This window comes from Aythya marila (genome assembly GCF_965140915.1).
Source record: "Aythya marila genome assembly, chromosome: W".
In the NCBI taxonomy this organism is placed as follows: Eukaryota; Metazoa; Chordata; class Aves; order Anseriformes; family Anatidae; genus Aythya; species Aythya marila.
In genome coordinates this window covers 14,505,372-14,526,226 of record NC_139081.1, presented here as the reverse complement: position 1 = coordinate 14,526,226, position 20,855 = coordinate 14,505,372, and the positions used below count along the sequence as shown (strand labels likewise).

General features: G+C 45.1%; 1 pseudogene across 1 annotated transcript in view; it reads right to left on the bottom strand.

Moving 5' to 3' along the window:
* LOC309889515 (very low-density lipoprotein receptor-like) overlaps window positions 1-20,855 on the bottom strand; it is a 149,099-nt pseudogene that overhangs the window by 93,301 nt on the left and 34,943 nt on the right. The window lies entirely within an intron of this gene.

The following is a 20,855-nucleotide window of genomic DNA, read 5'->3' as shown; positions in this document are numbered from 1 at the left end:
AGGAATACTAAGAGCGTGCCCTTCCTGTAGTCATCATGGACCAGGGTTAGGTTTGGGTAATAATCCACGGGGTGTTAAGGCACTTGAGGTATGGTAAATGGATGTAACGCATGTGCTGGAATTTGATACTAAAAGATATGTGCATGTGAGTATTGATACTTTTTCAAGATTCACATGGGCAACGGCGCAGGGGGGAGAAAAAGCACACCTTGTGTGTAGACATCTGATGGTGTGAGTTGCCATTATGAGAGTGCCACAGCAGATTGAGATGGACGATGGTCCAGCGTATGTCAGCAAAAGGGTTAGAAAATTTATGAAAATGTGGGGAGCAAAGCATATCAAAGGTGTTCCATATTCTTCCACGGGCCAAGTGATGGTTGAACGATCACATCAGGTTTTAAAGGCACAATTAGTGAGATTAAAAGAGATCAAGAACATCGATGAACGATTGTCCGAGGCATTGGTTGTCTTGAATCACTTATGTTTGACTAGGGACCGAGAAGACCCTCCTGCGAGTATTCATTTTCAAACAATAAATATAGCAGCACCAAATGTGTTACCACAAATAAGAATGAATTACCAAGATCCTGCTACAGGAACTTGGAAAGGGCCATACAGGTACAGAAATACAAATAACACCTGTGGTTACAATGGCACTGCTAGGCAGGGTTTAGGGGCTTATGGCACGGAGACAAGGGGTAACAACTATAGCGTTTGGAACAATTGTACAGCTATGGCCTTACCTCCTGATGTTTTTCAGATTTGCGGGGATAGGGCCTGGCAAGGTATCCCTGCAAATGTTATCGGAGGTCCATGTTACTTAGATAAACTTACTATATTTGCTCCTAGCTTGTTGCAGTTGCATGAGATCACCAGACATAAATGGGCATTGCTCACACCGGATTGCAATGATAATGTTGAATTGTTTGATGTTGCAGCTAGAGCGGCATTGGCAATTTTCGTGCCAGGAGTGGCATCTGATTTGCGGGGATAGGGCCTGGCAAGGTATCCCTGCAAATGCTATCAGAGGTCCATGTTACTTACGTAAACTTACTATATTTTCTACTAGCTTGTCACAGTTGTGTAAGATCACCAGATATAAATGGGCATTGCTCGCACTGGATTGCAATGATAATGTTGAGTTGCTTGGTGTTGCAGCTAGAGCGGCATTGGCAATTTTCATGCCAGGAGTGGCATCTGCGGCCGCACTTAACAACTTAGGAAAATTGCCATGCTGGGCCAAGAAGCAAGCCCATGCCACGACAGAGATACTTGAGATGTTACCAGATCAAAATAGTCTGCGACATGTGCTTTTACAGGATCGAGCTGCTATTGACTTCTTGCTTTTGGCTCAAGGGCATGGGTGTGAGAACTTTGAGGGAATGTGCTGTTTAAACCTTTCTGATCATAATGAGTCAATTCACAAATCCATTATTTTCCTGAAAGAGCACATGAGAAAGATTCAATATGATATCAATCCTTTCAATCAATGGCTCACTGATTTGTTTGAAATGATGCATAGATGGTTACTGTGATTAATCAAAGAGGGATTAAGGATTCTGTTTATTGTGGTGTTAATCATCATTGCGTGTTGTATTGTAATAAATGTGGTTAAAGCATTACTTGCAAAGCTGTTACATCGGGCTTGGTTTGCTCAAAAAGAAAAAGTGGGAATTCTTGAGGGATTTTTGAAACAGCAAGGAGGCCATGGCTTGCTGCAGCTGAGCAAACCAAGCTACCAGGATGACTATGAGAAGTTCCCATGACAGTGTTCCCACATCGCCCAGTTGAGGAATTCAGAAAAATATTGTTGCCAGCAGCTGGCTTCAAGGACAAGGTCTACGTGACTGCTAATCACAAGGGGGTTGTTTTCTTGCAGGTGGGGTTGTTTTCTTGCAGTTGTTTGTCTGAGTGCTTTTGACCAATAATCTTGTGTGAGACACTATCCGCCCCCGTTAAGTTTGCTAGAAAAGTCAGGCTATTTGGGTAATAAAGAGAGAGCATGATCTGACCATACTAGTGTCTGTCGTGTTTTCAGCCGTTCTTCCTGCAACAGTTATTAACTGATACGGCCCTTCTCATCTATTAGTTTCTAGGTTTTTAACTAACTCCATGGCCTTCCCTTTTATCTCCGGTCAGGCCTTGTGCATAGAAAGGAAGTAATTAAAAATTGGAAGCCCATCTTCATCCATCTATTTATTTAGAAAGTTTAGCATGTAGTTTGGTTTGGCTAGCCTTTCCTGAGGGGACAGGCCACCTACTCCCCCTTTTTGTTTATCTAGCATAGCTTTCATTGACCTATGCGCTCACTTGACAATTGCCTGCCCGGTGTGTGAGTGGGGGATGCCAGTGACATGGCGGATACCCCAGAGCTGGAAAAAGAACAAGGACTGTAACAGCCATTGCAACATCTTCATGGATACAGGTAATATTAATGTGTACGGTTCTTGACTGCTCAGTGCCAGCAACCTCTGTCTACCCTTTATGATTAATGATGCTAACAATTTGATTTTAATAGATATGGTCCTTCCAAATTGATGAGGTAAAAAGACCCATTCAGTAATTCTGAGTGGGTCTTGCACAGAGCTGTGCAACTCTTCTTCCCACTGGAATATGAGGCCATAAGGTTGAAATAATGAATCCGAGATTAATAGCTGGAATGGGTAGTCTGGGTGGTAGCGCTGAGCTTGTCTGGTTGATATTTCTGTGGCCACATTTTGAAGGGTGGTCAGAGCTGCTGGGGTTAGCGATCAGGCAAATCCCAGAGCCGGATCCCCCTTCAATAGGGAAAAGACGGAGTGTAGGTCTTCATTAGTGATCCCTGATAGGGAACGCACCCAGTTTATGGTGCCTAGCAATTTTTGCATATCATTCAAAGTTTTTATATTCTGGGAGATCTTTAATTTCTGTGGGACTACACTTTGCTCCAAGATATGCCATCCCAGATAGTGCCACGGGGCATATTTCTGCACCTTTTCAGGGGCTATAACCAAATGGAATCTAGTGAGGCTGAAGACCACAATTTGCAACATCTCCTCCATTTCAGACTGTCTTCGTGGCCACAAGAATGTCATCCATGTAATGGTATATGACTACCTGGGGAGCTTGCTCCCTAGCGTGTCTGAGGGCTCTTGCCACAAACCATTGACAAATCGAATGCAAAATATGGTGCATCAGCAGGGTCTAGGGGAATAGTGAAAAAACAATCTTTTAAATCTGTAATTGTTAGATGCACGGGGCTGGGGGAGGGGTGGGAGGGCAGTTGCAGGACAGGATTTTTTGGGGATTGCCCCGCTGTATGTTTGCTCTTTGGCACTGACTTGTTTTTTCAGTGCTTCAAACACTACTCTCCAGGGCCAAGGAGTCCAGCCACCACTGTGTCAGATCGTGTGGCTGCATCCCATAATTTAACTCCGGCCTCATCCCATTTCTCAGGGATATAAATATTAGCTGAGTCTATTCTGGGGGGTTCTGTTGTAACCCATTTCAAGAGGTGCTTGAGATTGTTACCCACTATCGTCACATTATTTTTCTTTACTAATAGCTTGAACATCCTGTGCACCACTTTCTCTTCCACGTACATACTAAGACCGATTGTTCCCCATTGCTCACCTCTGTCCTGCAGAGATGATGAATGCAACATCACTCTTCTGCTTCCTTTCAGCAGCTTCAACGGGGCTTACCACAGGTTCGGCCATTTCTTGGCTCCTTTACTCAGGTCCCTGTTCAGGCACCAACTGTGGCAATGAACACATGGACTCCAATGCAAGTTGCAAGCAAAGGAAATTAATTTTTTTATTGTCTCTTCCTCTGCTCTTTTATCCATCCCAAAATAGCACAATACCGTGGAAACCTCCTAGTGACAGAATACAGCCTATGTGCACTTTGTTACTTTCTCACTGCCCAAGGTTAAGCAATCTCACATAGCGCCTATATTACAAAAAAAGTCTTTCTGTGCTTTCCCAAGTTTCTCCTAATCGTCACGTCCCCAGGGCTTTCTGCCGACCAAAGCAATAAGACTTTGGTGGCTATCCAAGTTTGTATATGCCTCTGGCCCCACATGTTGCTGTTACAATATGTGGATGATCTTTTATTATCAGGACAGGAGAAAATAGTTGTGAAGAAAACCACTAACAAGCTATTCAACTTTCTGGAAAAACAGGGCTTGAGAGTATTGAAAAATAAATTACAATATGTAGGAGATGTCAAGTATTTAGGGCATTTAGTGTCTGAGGGAAAATGAAGAATAAATCCAAAGAGAATTCAGGGAATTGTTGAGCTACCCCTAGCCAAAACTAAGAAAGAACTAAAAAAGTTTTAAGAGAAAGCATTTTTTAAGGAATCAGGAGCCACAGAGTCTGAAGGAAAGTGGATACTTCCTGACTGGATTGTGTCCTGGTTTCAGTTAGGACAGAGTTAATTTTCTTCCTAGTAGCTGGTAGGGTGCTATGTTTGGGATTAGGATGAGAAGAGTGCTGATAACACCCCGATGTTTTAATTGTTGCAGAGCAGTGCTTATACCAAGCCAAGGACGTCTCAGCTTCTTGCTCTATCCTGCCAATGGGCAGGCTGGGGGTGCAGCAGGAGCTGGGAGGGGACAGACCCAGAGCAGCTGACTCAAACTAGCCAAAGGGGTATTCCATACCATCTGACGTCATGCTAAACAATATATAGGGGTGGCTAGCCGGGGGAGGGGGGCCAGACTGCTTAGGGTTAGGCTGGGCATCGGTCAGTGGGTGGTGAGCAATTGCACTGTGCATCACTTGTTTCATACACATTATTAGTAGTAGTACTATTATCATCATTATTGTTATTATTGTTGTTGTTGTTATTATTACTTTCCTGTATTAATAAACTGTCTTTATCTCAACTCACGGGCTTCACTTTCCCATTTCTCTCCCCCATCCCAGAGAGGGAGGGGGGAGGGTGAGCGAACGGCTGTGTGGTGTTTAGCTGCCAGCCAGGTTAAACCATGACAGAGAGAAATGATGAATAAAACACTAATGAGGCAAATATTAACTGTTTTACATCAAGGGAGTCATTGGGGAATTGAAGCAATGAATGACTATGGTAATACTATGTATTGTGACTATGGTAATGCTACTATGGTAATATGTATGTGTAGGAATATTGTGTTGTGTCTGTCTGAGCTGGAGTCACCTTTTCCCTGCAGCAGCCCACACAGTGCTGTACTCTGCACTCGTAGCTGGAACAGCACTGATATCACTCAAGTGTTGTGTCTATTGCTGCATAGTGCTGGCACAGCATCAGGACTCCCTCCAAGCCCCCAAGAGCCAGCAGGCTGGGGGTGGGCAAGTGATGGGGAGGGGACATCGCCTGGGCAGCTGACCTAAACCAACCAAAGGGATATTCCATAACACCTGATGTCACACTCAGCTATAAAAAGGGGGGCTCTCGTGGGGGAGGGGGCTGTTCCTCCTGAACAACCACTATGCGTTTTGAGGCCCTGCTTCCCAGGACGTGGCCAAACATCGCTCGTTGATGGGAAGTAGAGAATAATTTTTTCCCTCTCTCTGTGCTTCTGCGTGGACTTATTGTTTCTTTTTCCTCCCCATTCCCTTTCTCTTTAATTAAACCTTTCTCATCTCAAACCTCGAGTTCTCTGTGTTGTATTTTCTCCCCCTTCCTCTTTGAGGAGAGGGGGAGTGAGAGAGCAGTTGTGGTGGAGCTCGGCTGCCCACCACAAATATATATACTCTGGCTGAACAAGAATGTAGGAGTTGTGTAGTAGGTCAAAAGGTAAATAGGAAAATTATCCACAAAGGGGTGTGAGAACCAGGAATTTGACCTTTCCAAAGTATACAGGTAGATTTTACAGAACTCCCTAGAGTAGGTAGTTTTAAATACGTAATAGTCTTGGTCAGACATTTGTCAGGGTGGGTGGAAGCTTTCCATTCAATATCTGTGACTGTGAGTGTGGTAGCTAAGGTAATTCTAGAACAGAAAATTTCTCACAGGAGGAGTACAGGGATGCTGTCTGGAAGTGCAAGCATGGGATCAGGAAAGCCAAGGCACAGATGGAACTGAGCTTGGCAAGGGGTAGAAAGAATAGCAAGAAGGGATTCTGTAGTTACATTGGCCAGAAAAGAAAGGGCAAGGAGAGCGTACCCCCTCTGATGGATGAGAAGGGTGAACTGGTAACAACAGACATGAGAAGGCTGAGGTACTCAGCAATGATTTTGCCTCCATATTCACTGCCAGTCAGACTTCCCACATCTCACATTTCCCTGAACCCGTAGATGGAGGCTGGGGGAGCAAAGTCCCTCCCACTGTAAGTGAAGAGCAAGTTCGACACCACCTGATGAAACTAAACAGGTACAAGTCTATGGGGCCTGATGACATGCATCCCAGGGTCCTGAGGGAACTGGCTGATGTAGTTGCCAAGCCTCTTTCCATCGTATCTGAAAAGTCCTAGCAGTCAGGAGAAGTCCTCGGTGGCTAGAAAAAGAGAAACATCACTCCCATTTTTAAAAAGAGTATAAAGGAAGACCCGGGGATCTACAGAACGGTGAGCTCCATCTCTGTGCCTGGAAAGATCATGGAACATATCCTCCTGGAAGCAATGTCAAGGCATGTGCAGGACAAGGAGGTGATCCGAGACAGCAAGCATGGCTTCACCAATGGAAAATCATGACTGACCAATCTGGTGGCCTTCTATGATGGAGTGACTGCATCAGTCAACAAGGGAAGACCGACTGATGTCATCTACCTGGACTTCTGCAAGGCCTTTGACACAGTCCCACATGACATCCTGATCTCCAAATTGGAGAGAGATGGATTTGATGGGTGGACTATTCAGTGGATAAGGAATAGGCTTGAAGGCTGCACCCAGAGAACGGTGGTTAAGGGCTCTATGTCCAGGTGGAGGCCAGTGATGAGTGGTATCATTCAGGGGTCTATCTTGGAACCGGTGCTTTTGAATATCTTCATTAATGACATAGACAATGGGATCGAGTGCACCCTCAGCAAGTTTGCAGAAGACACCAAGATGAGTGGTGCCGTTGATACAACAGAAGGAAGGGATGCTGTCTCAAAGGACCTGGACAAGCTTGAGAAGTGGGCCCAAGTGAACCTAATGAGGATCAACGAGTCTAAGTGCAAGGTGCTGCACCTGTGTCAGGGCAATCCCAGACATGAGTAGAGACTGTGCTTGCAACCCAGAAGGCCAGCTGCATCCTGGGCTGCATTAATAGAGGAGTGGCCAGCAGGTCAAGGGAGGTGATTGTCCCCTCTCCTCTGCCCTTGTGAGGCCCCATTTGCAGTACTGTGTCCCCAAGCACAAGAAGGATGTTGATCTGTTAGAGCGGGTCCAGAGGAGGGCTATGAAGTCGATCAGAGGGCTAGAGCATCTTTCCCATGAAGAAAGACTGAGAGAGCTGGGAATGCTCAGCCTACTGTGGTGGTTTTACCTTGCTAGTGTCGCGTTAAGGGGTGTAGCTGATTAACCATTATGGACTCGGTCGGATTCAGGGTACTGAACTATCACTATCACAGATTTCACCAATAACGCATTAACCGTCTGGGGTCCGGTCGGATATTCACCAATAACGCATTAACCGTCTGGGGTCCGGTTGGATTCAGAACACTGAACTATCACTGTCGCGGATTCACCAATAATGTATAACCACCCTTACCCTAGTCGCACTTAATGAGAGCTATAACAATGCAATCAGGTGTGATTTATTACAGCAACAGGCACACAGGTTCTTTGGATTGCCGGCGATAGTGACTGTCTGCAAAAGCAAGCTAGCATGCATGACATACATGGTGTTACAGGTGTTACAGGTGCGCAGCCTAGAAATTAACATGTTAAAAGGATCAAAGACTCTAGAAATATTTATAACCAAGTGTTCAAATCTCATCCAAAGGTGTCCCAATGATGGGGGAAGAGAGGTTCAGCCCGTCGACTGGTCCCAGGAGTCAGGGGGTCCTAAGGATGTTGTATTCCCTCGGGATGGTATCTCCCCTGATGGTGGTATCTTCCCTAACATCCCCTCTCTCTTAGGCCAATTTATATTATTTTCTATCTTTTAGGTGGAGCTTGAGTGGCTCTAGTCAAGCATATCTTAGTTATGATTGGTGAAAAGTTCTCCTGTCTCCGTTTAAAGTAATAGGCTCCGAGAAATTCAGAGCACATGCTCGGTGAGGGGTGGTCGCACCTTGGAGGTGGGTAGCTTTTGGGATAGAGGTGTGTTTTGGTATTATAATGATATTATAATGAGCAAAAAATACACTAGGGTACAGCATTTGTCAAAACATGACAAGTCCTTGGCTCAGGGTAGCAAAAACTGCAGCTTATCGGTCTCAGTGTGCGCAAGAACAATCGAGTCCCCACCTGGTCACAGAGCCTAGCCATGGTGTCTCCACTCCACTCTACTCTCCGTACTGTTCCTTAGAGCTGGCACACCAGGTTTCCCCAGCACGATAGCATCTAAGGTTGGAAGCCTAGGGAACGCTCAAGTAATGCAGTTATGCCCTACCCTGAAAGCCTCTTCAATGCTGTACATTTTCTTTAAGTTTTATTTTCCTAGTTACTTCAGGCAATTACACCACAGCTAGGCAGCTGAACTCCATCGCAACTGCTCTCTCACTCCCCTCCTCAGGAGAGGAGGGGAAGAAGTAAAGGAAAGAACAACTCACAGGTTGAGACAAGGATAATTTAATTAAAGGGAAAAATAATTATTAAGGAAAGATTATTATTAATTAAACAAATCAACTAAAGAGATAAAAGGGAAAGGGGAAAAAGGAGGGGAAAGGGAAAACAACAACAACAAAGTAAAGGCTGTGTGGAAGTGCAGAGGAAAGAAATTACTCTCTACTTCTCACAAATGAGTGATGCTTGACAACGTCCTTGAAGCACGGCCTCAACGCACGTAGCTGGTGTTCAGGAGGACCGACGTTTTCGCAACGAGAGCCCACCCCTCCCCTCTTCTTCCTTTTTCCACCTTTTATTGCTGAGTGTGACATCATATGGTATGGAATATCCCTTTGGTTGGTTTAGGTCAGCTGCCCTGGTGATGTTCCTTCCTCACCTCTTGCCCACCCCCAGCCTGCTAGCTCTGGGAAGGTTAGAGTCCTGATGCTGTACCAATACTGCTCAGCAGCAGACACAGCAGTGGTGTGATACCACTGCTGTTCTAGCTACAAGTGCAGAGCATGGGCTGCTGCAAAGGAAGTTAACATCCCAGCCAGACGCAGTACACCTACAGAAGAGAAGGCTCCATTGCAGCTTCTCAGTACTTAAAGGGGGCTTGTAAAAAAGACGGAGAGCAACTTTTTAATTGGGCAGATGATAGCATAAAGGGGAATGGTTTCAGACTAAAAGAGGGGAGATTTAGATTAGAGGTTAGGAGGAAGTTCTTCACTCAGAGGGTTGAGAGGCACTGGAACAGGTTGCCCAGAGAAGTTGTGGATGCCCCATTGTGATGGTTTTACTCCACCACAACCACTCTCTCACTCCCCTCCTCAAAGAGGAACAGGGATAAAATACAATGAAAAGGACTCAAGGGTTGAGATAAGGATGAGGAGATAGCACAGTAATTATCGTGACAGGCAAAACAGACTCAGCGTAGGGAGATAGTAAGATTTATTACCTATTACTAACAAGCTAGAGAAGTGAGAAACAAAAGAAAGAAACCACAAGCACCTTCCCCCTTCCCCCATCCACCCTCTTCCACCTCCTCCCCCCGAGTGGCGCAGGGGAACGGGGGAATGAGAGTTATGGTCAGTCTACAGCACTTCTTCTCCACCGCTCCTTCTCAATCACTCTCGCCCCTTGTGCTGTGGGGTCCCTCCCATGGGATGCAGTCCTTGATGAACTGATCCGGCGTGGGCTTCCCACAGGCAGCAGCTCCTCCAGAGCTGCTCCAGATATGGGTCCGTACCACCGGGTCCATCCCTCAGGAGAAAACTGCTCCAACCTGGGTTCCCCACGGGCAGCAGCTCCTGCCAGGTCACCTGCTCCTGTGTGGTCTCCTCTCCACGGGCTACAGGTCTGGCCGGAATCTGCTCCGGCAGGGGTCCTCCACAGGCCACAGCCTCCTTCAGTGCAGATCCACCTGCTCCACCGTGGTCTCCTCCATGGGCTGCAGCGTGAAACTCTGCTCCACCATTGTACTCCATGGGCTGCAGGGAGACAGCCTGCTTCACCATGGTCCTCACCACAGGCCGCAGGGGACTTCTGCTCCGGTGCCTGGAGCACCTCTCCCCCTCCTTCTTCGCTGACCTTGGTGCCTACAAGGCCGTTCCTCACTCCTCTCACTCTCCCGGCTGCTGTGTGGCACAGCATTTTTTTTTTCCCTGTCTTAAATATGCTCTCACAGAGGCGCAGAACAACATCACTTATTGGCTCAGCTCTGGTCAGCAGTGGGGCCCTTACCAAACACAGGGCAGCTTCTAGATCCTTCTCACAGAAGCCACCCCTATGGCCCCTGCTACCAAAACCTTGCCACATAAACCCACTACACCCGTCCCTGGAGGTGTTTAAGGCCAGGTTGGATGGGGTCCTGATCTAGCTGGTGGTATCTGTGCCCATAGCAGGGTTTGGAAATAGATGACCTTTAAGGTCTCTTCCAACCCAAGCCATTCTATGATGCTATGTTTCTATGATTCTATGAAAACAGTCTCATATTCATTTTACAGGAATTTAAGCATAGGCAGACTGTCATCTACAACCCCAAAGATAATGGCCATCCAATTATTGGTGATTCCAGTGAAAGTTTGAATTTAAAGCAGGAATTAAGATCTTAACAGAGCAGAAAAGAGGACTATTGTCTTCCAGCTGGTGCTATCACCCTACTCACTGAACATTTCAATTTTTTTCCTTTTTTAAGATGCCTCTGATTCAGTTGACTTTACAGTGCTTTTATATGCATGGACTGTTGTTAGAGGATGCACGGCCGAAAGCACGACAGACATCAGTAGAGTCAGATCATGCTCCATTTTATTGCCCGAATAGCCTAACTTTTATAGTGAACTTAACAGGGGCGGATAGTGTCTCACACAAGATTATTGGTCAAAAGCACTCAGACAAACAACTACAAGAAAACAACCCCACCTGCAAGAAAACAACCCCCTTGTGATTAGCAGTCACGTAGACCTTGTCCTTGAAGCCAGCTGCTGGCAACAATATTTTTCTGAATTCCTCAATTGGGCGATGTGGGAATCATTGTCGTGGGAGCTTCTCATAGTTACTCTGGTAGCTTGGTTTGCTCAGCTACAGCAGGCCATGAGATTTTCTAAGGCCTACTCCTGGTTGCTTAAGGCAAGCTCAGATCGAACAATTGTTCCATGGACTCATGTCCACGCCCTTTATGCCAATTCCCAACAGACTGTGACATACTCAAATTAAAGTGTGATATCAATCCTAAGAACTATTGTCATTAGGAATTCTGTACCGTACATATGTTACTGCTATTGTCATGGTATTGTCTTTGCTGACTGGAAAAGTTATGCAAATCATTTAAGCAATAAACTAGTATGACAGTTTTCTAGTCTTGCTGCTTCACATTTATTTCAACTTCTGTATTCTGAAAAGTACAGTTTTGAGTATTACAAGAGCCTACAATCAGTAACTGGAAGTGCTTAAGTGTACGATATGTATTGTCTGAGTACTGTGATCAAGCAACGTAGGAAAATTTGACTTTCACTGCTCAGAATTATCATTCAGGGACTGACTACATTATAGTCAAGTGACTAAAATATGTCAAATGCTAGAAAAACATGCCAAAGCTGTTCATGGACATCTCTATCATCTTTGAAAGGTCCTGGAGAACAGGAGAGGTGCCTGAAGACTGGAGGATAGCCAATGTCACTCCAGTCTTCAAGAAGGGCAAGAAGGAGGATCCGGGAAACTACAGGCCAGTCAGTCTCCTGTGCCTGGAAAGGTGTTGGAACAGCTTGTTCTGGATGCCATCTCCAAGCAATTGGAAGAGAAGAAGGTTATGAGGAGTAGTCAGCATGGATTCACCAAGGGGAAGTCGTGCTCAACCAACCTTGTGGCCTTCTATGATGGCATCACCAGCTGGGTAGATGGGGGGAGAGCAGTGGATGTCATCTACCTTGACTTTAGCAAGGCTTTTGATACTGTGTCTCATGACATTCTGCTAGCAAAGCTGAGAAAGTGTGGGATAGATGAGTGGACAGTAAGGTGGGTTGAGAACTGGCTGACTGGCCGAGCTCAGAGGGTGGTGATTGGCAGCACAGAGTCTGGCTGGAGACTTGTGACTAGCGGTGTTCCCCAGGGGTTGGTGCTGGGTCCAGTCTTGTTCAACATCTTCATCGATGACCTTGATGAGGGAATAGTGTCTGCCCTCAGCAAGTATGCCAATGATACAAAGCTGGGAGGAGTGGCTGACACGACAGAAGGCTGTGCTGCCATTCAGCGAGACCTGGACAGGCTGGAGAGCTGGTCAGGAAGAAACCAAATGAGGTTTAATAAGGGCAAGTGTAGAGTCCTGCACCTGGGAAGGAACAACCACATGTATCAGTACAGGCTGGGGGGTGACCTGCTGGAGAGAAGCTCTGAGGAGAAGGACCTGGGGGTCCTGGTGGACGACAGGTTGACCATGAGCCAGCAGTGTTCCCTGGTGGCCAAAAGGGCCAATGGGATCCTGGTGTGCATTAAAAGGAGTGTGGCCAGCAGGTCAAGGGAGGTGATCCTCCCCCTCTACTCTGCCCTGGTCAGGCCTCACCTGGAGTACTGTGTCCAGTTCTTGGCTCCCCAGTACAAAAAAGACAGGGATCTCCTGGAAGAAGTACAGCAGAGGGCCACAAAGATGATATGGGGCCTGGAGCATCTTCCCTATGAGGAAAGGCTGAGAGACCTGGGTCTGTTCAGCCTGGAGAAAAGAAGACTGAGAGAGGATCTCATCAATGTGTATAAATACCTGAGGTGTGGGAGACAGAGGGATTTGGCCAACCTCTTTTCAGAGGTTTGCGGGGACAGGACAAGGAGTAATGGCCACAAGATGGAACACAGGAAGTTCTGCACCAACATGCAAAAGAACGTCTTCATGGTGAGGGTGACAAAGCACTGGAACAGGCTGCCCAGGGAGGCTGTGGAGTCTCCTTCTCTGGAGATATTCAAGGCCTGTCTGGACGCCTATCTGAGCAGTCTGTTTATTGTGATTTAACCCGGCCGGCAGCTAAACACCACACAGCCGTTCGCTCACCCTCCCCCCTCCCTCTCTTGGATGGGGGAGAGAAATGGGAAAGTGAAGCCCGTGAGTTGAGATAAAGACAGTTTATTAATACAGGAAAATAATAATAACAATAATAATAAAGACAATAATGATGATAATAGTACGACTACTAATAATGTGTATGAAACAAGTGATGCACAATGCAATTGCTCACCACCCGCTGACCGATGCCCAGCCTAACCCCGAGCAGTCCGGCCCCCCCACCCTGGCTAGCCACCCTTATATATTGTTCAGCATGACGTCAGATGGGCTCCCCAGAAGATGATTGGATCACGAACAAGCCCCCAGTTTGTGAGAAACACTCAGTAGCCAATAACACCGGCTCAGGCGAGGATCTCAGTGAAGTAGCACTTTTATTTGTGATTGCAATGGCAGGCATCCTGCAAGCAGGAGTGCACAGCAAAACTATCATAACCTTATATTCCCTATTACCCAACAGTTGATTCCTCCCCTGTCGCCTCATTGGCTGAGTACTACAGATTCACAAACTACTGGACGCTTATTACTATACCATATATGTACAACTTTATTTGACCAACCATTAATTTCTCCTTTTTTTTTTTTTCCTTCTTCTCGTGTGACTAGAGGGCCCATGATATTTTGTTTTTACTGTTTTCACACTGCTCGTCCTGTTTTTTTTTAGCTATCCTCCTTATTTTGGGACAGTGGGACCTTCTGCTGTCCCCTTATCTGCTTAACATACTCCCCACTGTTATGCCACTGTCATGCCTGCACAATCGCTTTTGAATAAGCAAGGTAAGTGGAATTTTCCACTGCAAAAACACATTCCATTGCAAAAACACAACTTTGTTTCTCACAGTCTCAGGCCACATGTCCCTGCTTCCACTGCCTGTGGATTTACTTCTTATACCTGAGTTTGACGAGCAGGTTCCTGCTCAGCAATTCTGGTTTCCTCCCTCCCCTGCTTGACTTCCTACACATAGGGATGGAGAGCTTTTGCACTCTAAGGAAAGTGTCTAAGTCAGAGTTACCAACTCTGGTCTGTTCCTCTGTCCCTAAGGACATTTTCCCAGGGAATCTATTCCACCAATTCTTTAAACAGCTGGAAGTTCACTCTTCAAAAGTTCTGGATCCTGCTATTTGCCAGGTCCATGTTCCTTGAGATCACAAACTCAACCAGGACACAGCCACCGCAGACTAGACGGCATGCAATCTTAACCTCTTTAATGAGTTCATCTGCCCTGGTGAACACCTGTAACGCTTCTCCTCTGGTTGGCTTGTCTAATACCTGGACCAGGAAGTTATCCTCTGCTTTTACCTTGCACAATAAACAAGAAGAAATTAATAAATTAATATATTAAAATCAATATTTGTTGTGGTTTAACCCAGCCAGCAGCTAAACACCACGCAGCCATTCGCTCACCCTCCCCCCTCCCTCTCTGGGATGGGGGAGAGAAACGGGAAAGTGAAGCCCATGAGTTGAGATAAAGACAGTTTATTAAGACAGGAAAATAATAATAACAACAACAATAATAATAACAATAATGATGATAATAGTACTACTACTAATAATGTGTATGAAACAAGTGATGCACAGTGCAATTGCTCACCACCCACTGACCGATGCCCAGCCTAACCCCAAGCAGTCCAGCCCTCCTGCCCCCGGCTAGCCACCCCTATATATTGATTAGCATGACGTCAGATGGGATGGAATACCCCTTTGGCTAGTTTGGGTCAGCTGCTCTGGGTCTGTCCCGTCCCAACTCTTGCTGCACCCCCAGCCTGCCCGTTGGCAGGACAGAGTGAGAGGCTGAAATGTCCTTGGCTTGGTATAAGCACTGCTCTGCAACAATTAAAACATCGGGGTGTTATCAGCACTCTTCTCATCCTAAGCCAAAACATAGCATTCTACCAGCTACTAGGAAGAAAATTAATTCTGTTCTAACTGAAACCAGGACATCTATCCACCCCTTATTCCATACCATTTATGTCATGCTCAGGTTACACTCTTTTCCATACATTCTAATTAATCACCATTTTCATCTAGGGTATATAGTAATCATGGTAGTGATGTCATACAGTATTATATAGTAATTAACATGGTACAATTTAACTCATGGGCTATTCTCACCAGGTATTAAATCCGCTTGTGGTACACACCGGACCTCTCCGTTCTTTTGCATTACCCACCAAGTGCATCCAGGTCCCTGAGCAAAAGCAATTCCACGAATGGGTTTGCCTTTTCCTAAGGCAGGAGTAGCCCAGACTGTTTTACCCAGCATATTTCTTACATGCACTACAGGAACTTTATCCCCTTCTACAGTACGTAACAGGTTGGATTGGGCAGGTCCAGCTCGGTTGGCAGATCCCCTAGTGTTGACTAACCAGGTGGCCTTTGCCAAATGCGTATCCCAATTTTTGAATGTCCCAGCACCTATTGCTTTCAGTGTTGTCTTTAACAGTCCATTGTATCGTTCAACTTTCCCGGAGGCTGGTGCATGATAGGGGATGTGATACACCCACTCAATACCATGTTCTTTGGCCCAAGTGTCTATAAGGTTGTTTCGGAAATGAGTTCCATTGTCTGACTCTATTCTTCCTGGGGCACCATGTCGCCATAGGACTTGCTTTTCAAGGCCCAGGATAGTGTTCTGGGCGGTGGCATGAGGCACAGGATATGTTTCCAGTCATCTGGTGGTTGCTTCCACCATTATAAGTACCTGATGCTTGCCATTGCGGGTTTGAGGGAGTGTAATATAATCAGTCTGCCAGGCCTCTCCATATTTATATTTCAGCCATCGTCCTCCATACCAAAGAGGATTTGACCGTTTGGCTTGCTTGATTGCAGCACATGTTCCACAATCATGAATAACCTCTGCTATAGCGTCCATGGTCAGGTCCACCCCTCGATCACGATCCCATCTGTATGTTTGTGGTGGTTTTACCGTGCTGGGCAGCTAAACCCCACAACCGCTCTCTCACTCCCCCTCCTTTAGATAAGGAGGGGGAGAAGTAAAGCAAAGAACAACTCACGGGTTGAGATAAGGATAATTTAATTAAAGGGAAATAATTATAATAATTAAATAAAGACTACCATGAACTAAACAATTTAACTAAGGGGAAAATAAAAGGGAAAGGGGAAAAAGGGAGGAAAACAAACAAACAAAATAAATGAAAGCTATATGGAAGTGCAGAGGAAAGAAATTACTCTCTACTTCCCACAAATGAGCGATGATTGACCACGTCCTTGAAGCAAGGCCTCAACGCACGCAGCCGGTGTTCGAGAGGAGGACCGACGTCTTCTCAACGAGAGCCCACCCCTCCCCTCTTCTTCCTGTTTCCACCTTTTATTGCTGAGTGTGACACCACATGGTATGGAATATCCCTTTGATTGGTTTAGGTCAGCTGCCCTAGTGATGTTTCTCTCCTCACTTTTTTGCCCACCCCCTAGGAGGGTTAGAGAAAGGCCCAATGCTGTGCCACTGCTGCTCAGCAGTAGACACAACACTGGTGTGATAACACTGCTGTTCCAGCTACAAGTGCAGAGTACGGCACTGTATGGGCTGCTGCCGGGAAAGTTAACATTCCAGCCAGACCCAGTACAATACCACACTGAAGGGTTAATGAATTCTTCATCTTTTTGTGTCAAAGTGTATAATTTAATCTGCAATTTATCCCCTTGGCTTTGAATGCTTAAGTTTAATTTCAAAATCAAATCCCTTCCTAGTAAATTGTTCTCCTCTTCAGGGAGCAAAAGTAAATCATTAAGACAGATTTTTTTCTCTGTTTCTATTTCTACATCTTTCAAAACAGGAACCTTAAAGGGTTCTCCTTTTGCCCCTATTACAGACATGTAACTCTTCCCTTCTTCTATTCCATTTGGGAGTTTTTGAATAGTGGATTTTTCAGCCCCTGTGTCTACTAAAAATAAGACTTCCTCTTTATGGGGACCAATTAATAATTTTATCAAGGGCTCTGTTGATGTTGAAGTCCCCAGAAGATATAGCCCCTGACACCCCTATTCTTCTTTGAACATTTTCTCATCTTGTTCCCGCTTACGACAGTTCCTCTGAACATGTCCCTTCTTGTTGCAATAGTAACAGACGGGAATTGTCGATTTCCCTTGACAAGGCTGACCCCTAGGAGTTTTTTCTATTTTTTGTTCTCCTCTCCCCAGAATAGGTCTTTTTCTGACTTTCTCTTACTGCTGCTACAAAGATCTTGGCTTTTGCTTTTTGTTTTTCCTCATCTCTTCTAACATATGCTTTCTGTGCTTCCCTAAATAATTCTTCTACTCCTCTCTCTTGCCAGTCTTCCAGCTTTTCTAATTTTCTTCTTATGTCCCCCCAGGATTTAGCTACGAATTGTGTTCTAAGGAGTGCGGTTCCAATTGCTGTATTCAGATCAATTCCCAAATACATTTGTAGGCTTTTCTTTAATCTCTCCAACCATTCTGTTGGAGATTCAGCTTTTCCTTGTTGTTCATTAAATGCTTTATTAATGTTTTGCCCTCGGGGAACCACTTCCCGTATTCCCTGTATGATTAATGTTCTAAAATCCCTCATATTCTGTCTTCCCTGGGGTTGCTGATGATCCCAGTGGGGATCCACATTTGGCCATTTTTGGTCTCCTGGGGGTCCTGCTTGATTTTGTCTTTCCCAAATCCTCATTCCGGCTTGCCTGATCATTCCCCTTTCCTCAGCAGTAAATAAGATTCTTAAAATGGACTGTATTTCTTCCCAGGTATAAGTATTAGGGCCTAGGAATTGGTCCAGTTTTTCAGCTACTGTGTCAAAAAAGAAACTGTCTCAAAAGCCTTGCTGAAGTCCAAAAAGATCACATCAGCTGGTTTCCCTTGGTCAACTAGATGGGTGATCTTATCATAAAAGGAAATCAAATTTGTTAGGCAGGACCTACGCCTCGTGAACCCGTGTTGGCTGGGACCAATGACCGCATTGTCCCCCAGGTACGCCTCGATAACTTCAAGAATCATCTTCTCCATAATTTTACCAGGCACTGACGTGAGACTGACAGGCCTGTAATTGCTAGGGTCTTCTTTCACAGAATCACAGAATCATCTAGGTTTGAAGAGACCTCAAGATCATCGAGTCCAACCTCTGACCTAACACTAATAAGTCCTCCACTAAACCATATCACTAAGTTCAACATCTAAACGTCTTTTAAAGACCCCCAGGGATGGTGACTCCACCACTTCCCTGGGCAGCCCATTCCAATGCCTCACAACCCTCTCAGTAAAGAAGTTCTTCCTAAGATCCAACCTCAAACACCCCTGGCACAACTTTAGCCCGTTCCCCCTCGTCCTGTCACCAGGCATGTGGGAGAATAGACCAACCCCCACCTCGCTACAGCTTTCTTACCCTTCTTGAAAATTGGCACAACATTTGCCAGCTTCCAGTCTACTGGGACCTCTCCAATTTCCCAAGATTGTTGAAAAATAATTGAGAGAGGTTCCGCGATGACATCAGCCAGCCCTTTAAGCACCCTGGGATAGATCCCATCCGGACCCATGGACTTGTATGGATCCAGGCGGAGCAGCAAATCCTGCACACATTCAGGGTCGGTTGGGAGTTTGTCTTGAACTTGTTATTCAAGTTCAGGAAGGAAAAGTCTAAAACAGTTTTTTGAACAAGCAGAATACCCTAAGATAAGTGTAAGCTATGTGGACACAAGGATAATATTTAAATAATATTTAGTATATTTCTTAGATAGTTTCATCAGTGAAGGAAAAGTCAGCCACTGCATACAGCCCTCATCTCAATACAGCAAATCTCCAAAATAATTCACTACAAAAGAATCTCCAGAGATTTTGTTGATTGGTTAATGAACGTCTTTTGAAAGCCTACACCCACATGCATCTCACATGAAGATAACAGAAAGGCTAAATCAAGTTTCTGACTTGTTGTACCAGATATCAGCGGGGCACAGAAACAACTAGAAGAGACCTGCTCCTCATTGTTAGAAATGGCTCAATCTTCAAAATAGGATTAAATAAAAAAATAGGATTTATTAAAGGAATAGAGGTAAGCAAACAGCGCTGGGTGCACCGGGAGTTTCCGCTCCACCAGGATGCACACCAGTTACATCAAGCAGCTGATTTTTATGCTCCTAGACTAATACATATTCATTCCTACTTCTAAAAAAAACAGGTTATTATAAATTAGCTTCCGGGGTCCAGTCCCTCCTACTGAGCATGCGCATCAGTCTCCGGTGGTCCCTCTGGGGGTCTCTAGGGGTCTTTCATGCTGAAGGCTCGTAGTCTTCCTCTCCAAGTTTTTTTCTTGTCCTTCTCCTTTGTACTCCTTGTCAAGTTTATACAGCATCCCCTGCAAGTCGTCTCCTAGCCGTCCTTCAGCTTCTTTTTTTTCTTCTTCTTAATCTCTTGGCCACCTGGCCAGATATCAGAGGCCTGCATAGTATCCCATAACAGTCACTAGTTGTTATCAGTTGTTCTGAAACCCCCAGACATCAAAGACTTCATACAAACACAAATAGCTTTCTTATTGACACTTCACGAGTAATTAAAACATTCTTCACCAGCCATTCATAGGGACAGTCACACCTATAGCAGTGTTAAGTTAATCTTGAAGAAGACAAAAAAAAAGGCTGTAACTGTTAGAAATAGAAATTCGGAATAACAAAGGCAAACTGGTTCATAAATTTGAGGAGTATCTTCTGAAGACTTGATAAATTGACTAGAATGAGGGGGAGACTGGGACACACTGCATCTGTGGTTCAAGAATTAAATTGCCAGTGCAGGGCCCAGAGGCAGACAGGACTGTTCTTTATGGACACGAATTGTTAAAACATTCCTAACATCATCGACCTGGCTGAATCTTCTTTTTAATATCCCCAATTCGTGTCTCTTCTGTTGTTAATAACTGGATTTCATCAGTCCGTTCTTGGAGGGTCCAATTCTTAAGCATCATAATTGACATATCCCCTTCCTTTTTTAATGAAGTTATTACAAATGTACTATTTATCACCTGGTGTATTAATAATGTAAGGCAAGGTATCATACAAGGTATAAACAATAACATCATTACACCACATAACAATAAAAATAACACTCTTTTAACCCATGGTCCACCAGGCAGCCATGAAAATAAATCCCATTCCATATCCTTCCGGGTTTTGTGCTCGCTCGCTCACCTCCCCCCCTCCTTCTCTGGGATGGGAGACAGAAATGGGAAAGTGAAGCCTGTGAGTTGAGATAAAAACAAGAAAATAAAAACAATAATAATAATAACAATAATGGTGATAATAATACTACTAGTAATAATGTGTACGAAACAAGTGATGCACAATGCAATTGCTCACCACCTGCTGTCCGATGCCCAGCCTAACCCCGAGCAGTCCGGCCCTCCTCCCAGCCTGCCTGCTGGCAGGACAGTGAGAAGCTGAAACATCCTTGGCTTGGTGTAAGCACTGCTCTGTAACAATTAACACATCAGCATATTATTAGCATTCTTCTCATCCTAAACCAGAACATAACATTCTATCAGCTACTAGGAAGAAAAACCCTTTTCATCAATTTTTAAACAGCAATTACTAAAGCTAAATTTTCCACATTCTCCTTCTTGTGCTAGTAAATAATCCAAAGCTAGGCAATTTTGATACAAAGCAGTTCTCATCTTGGTATTTTGCTTTGCA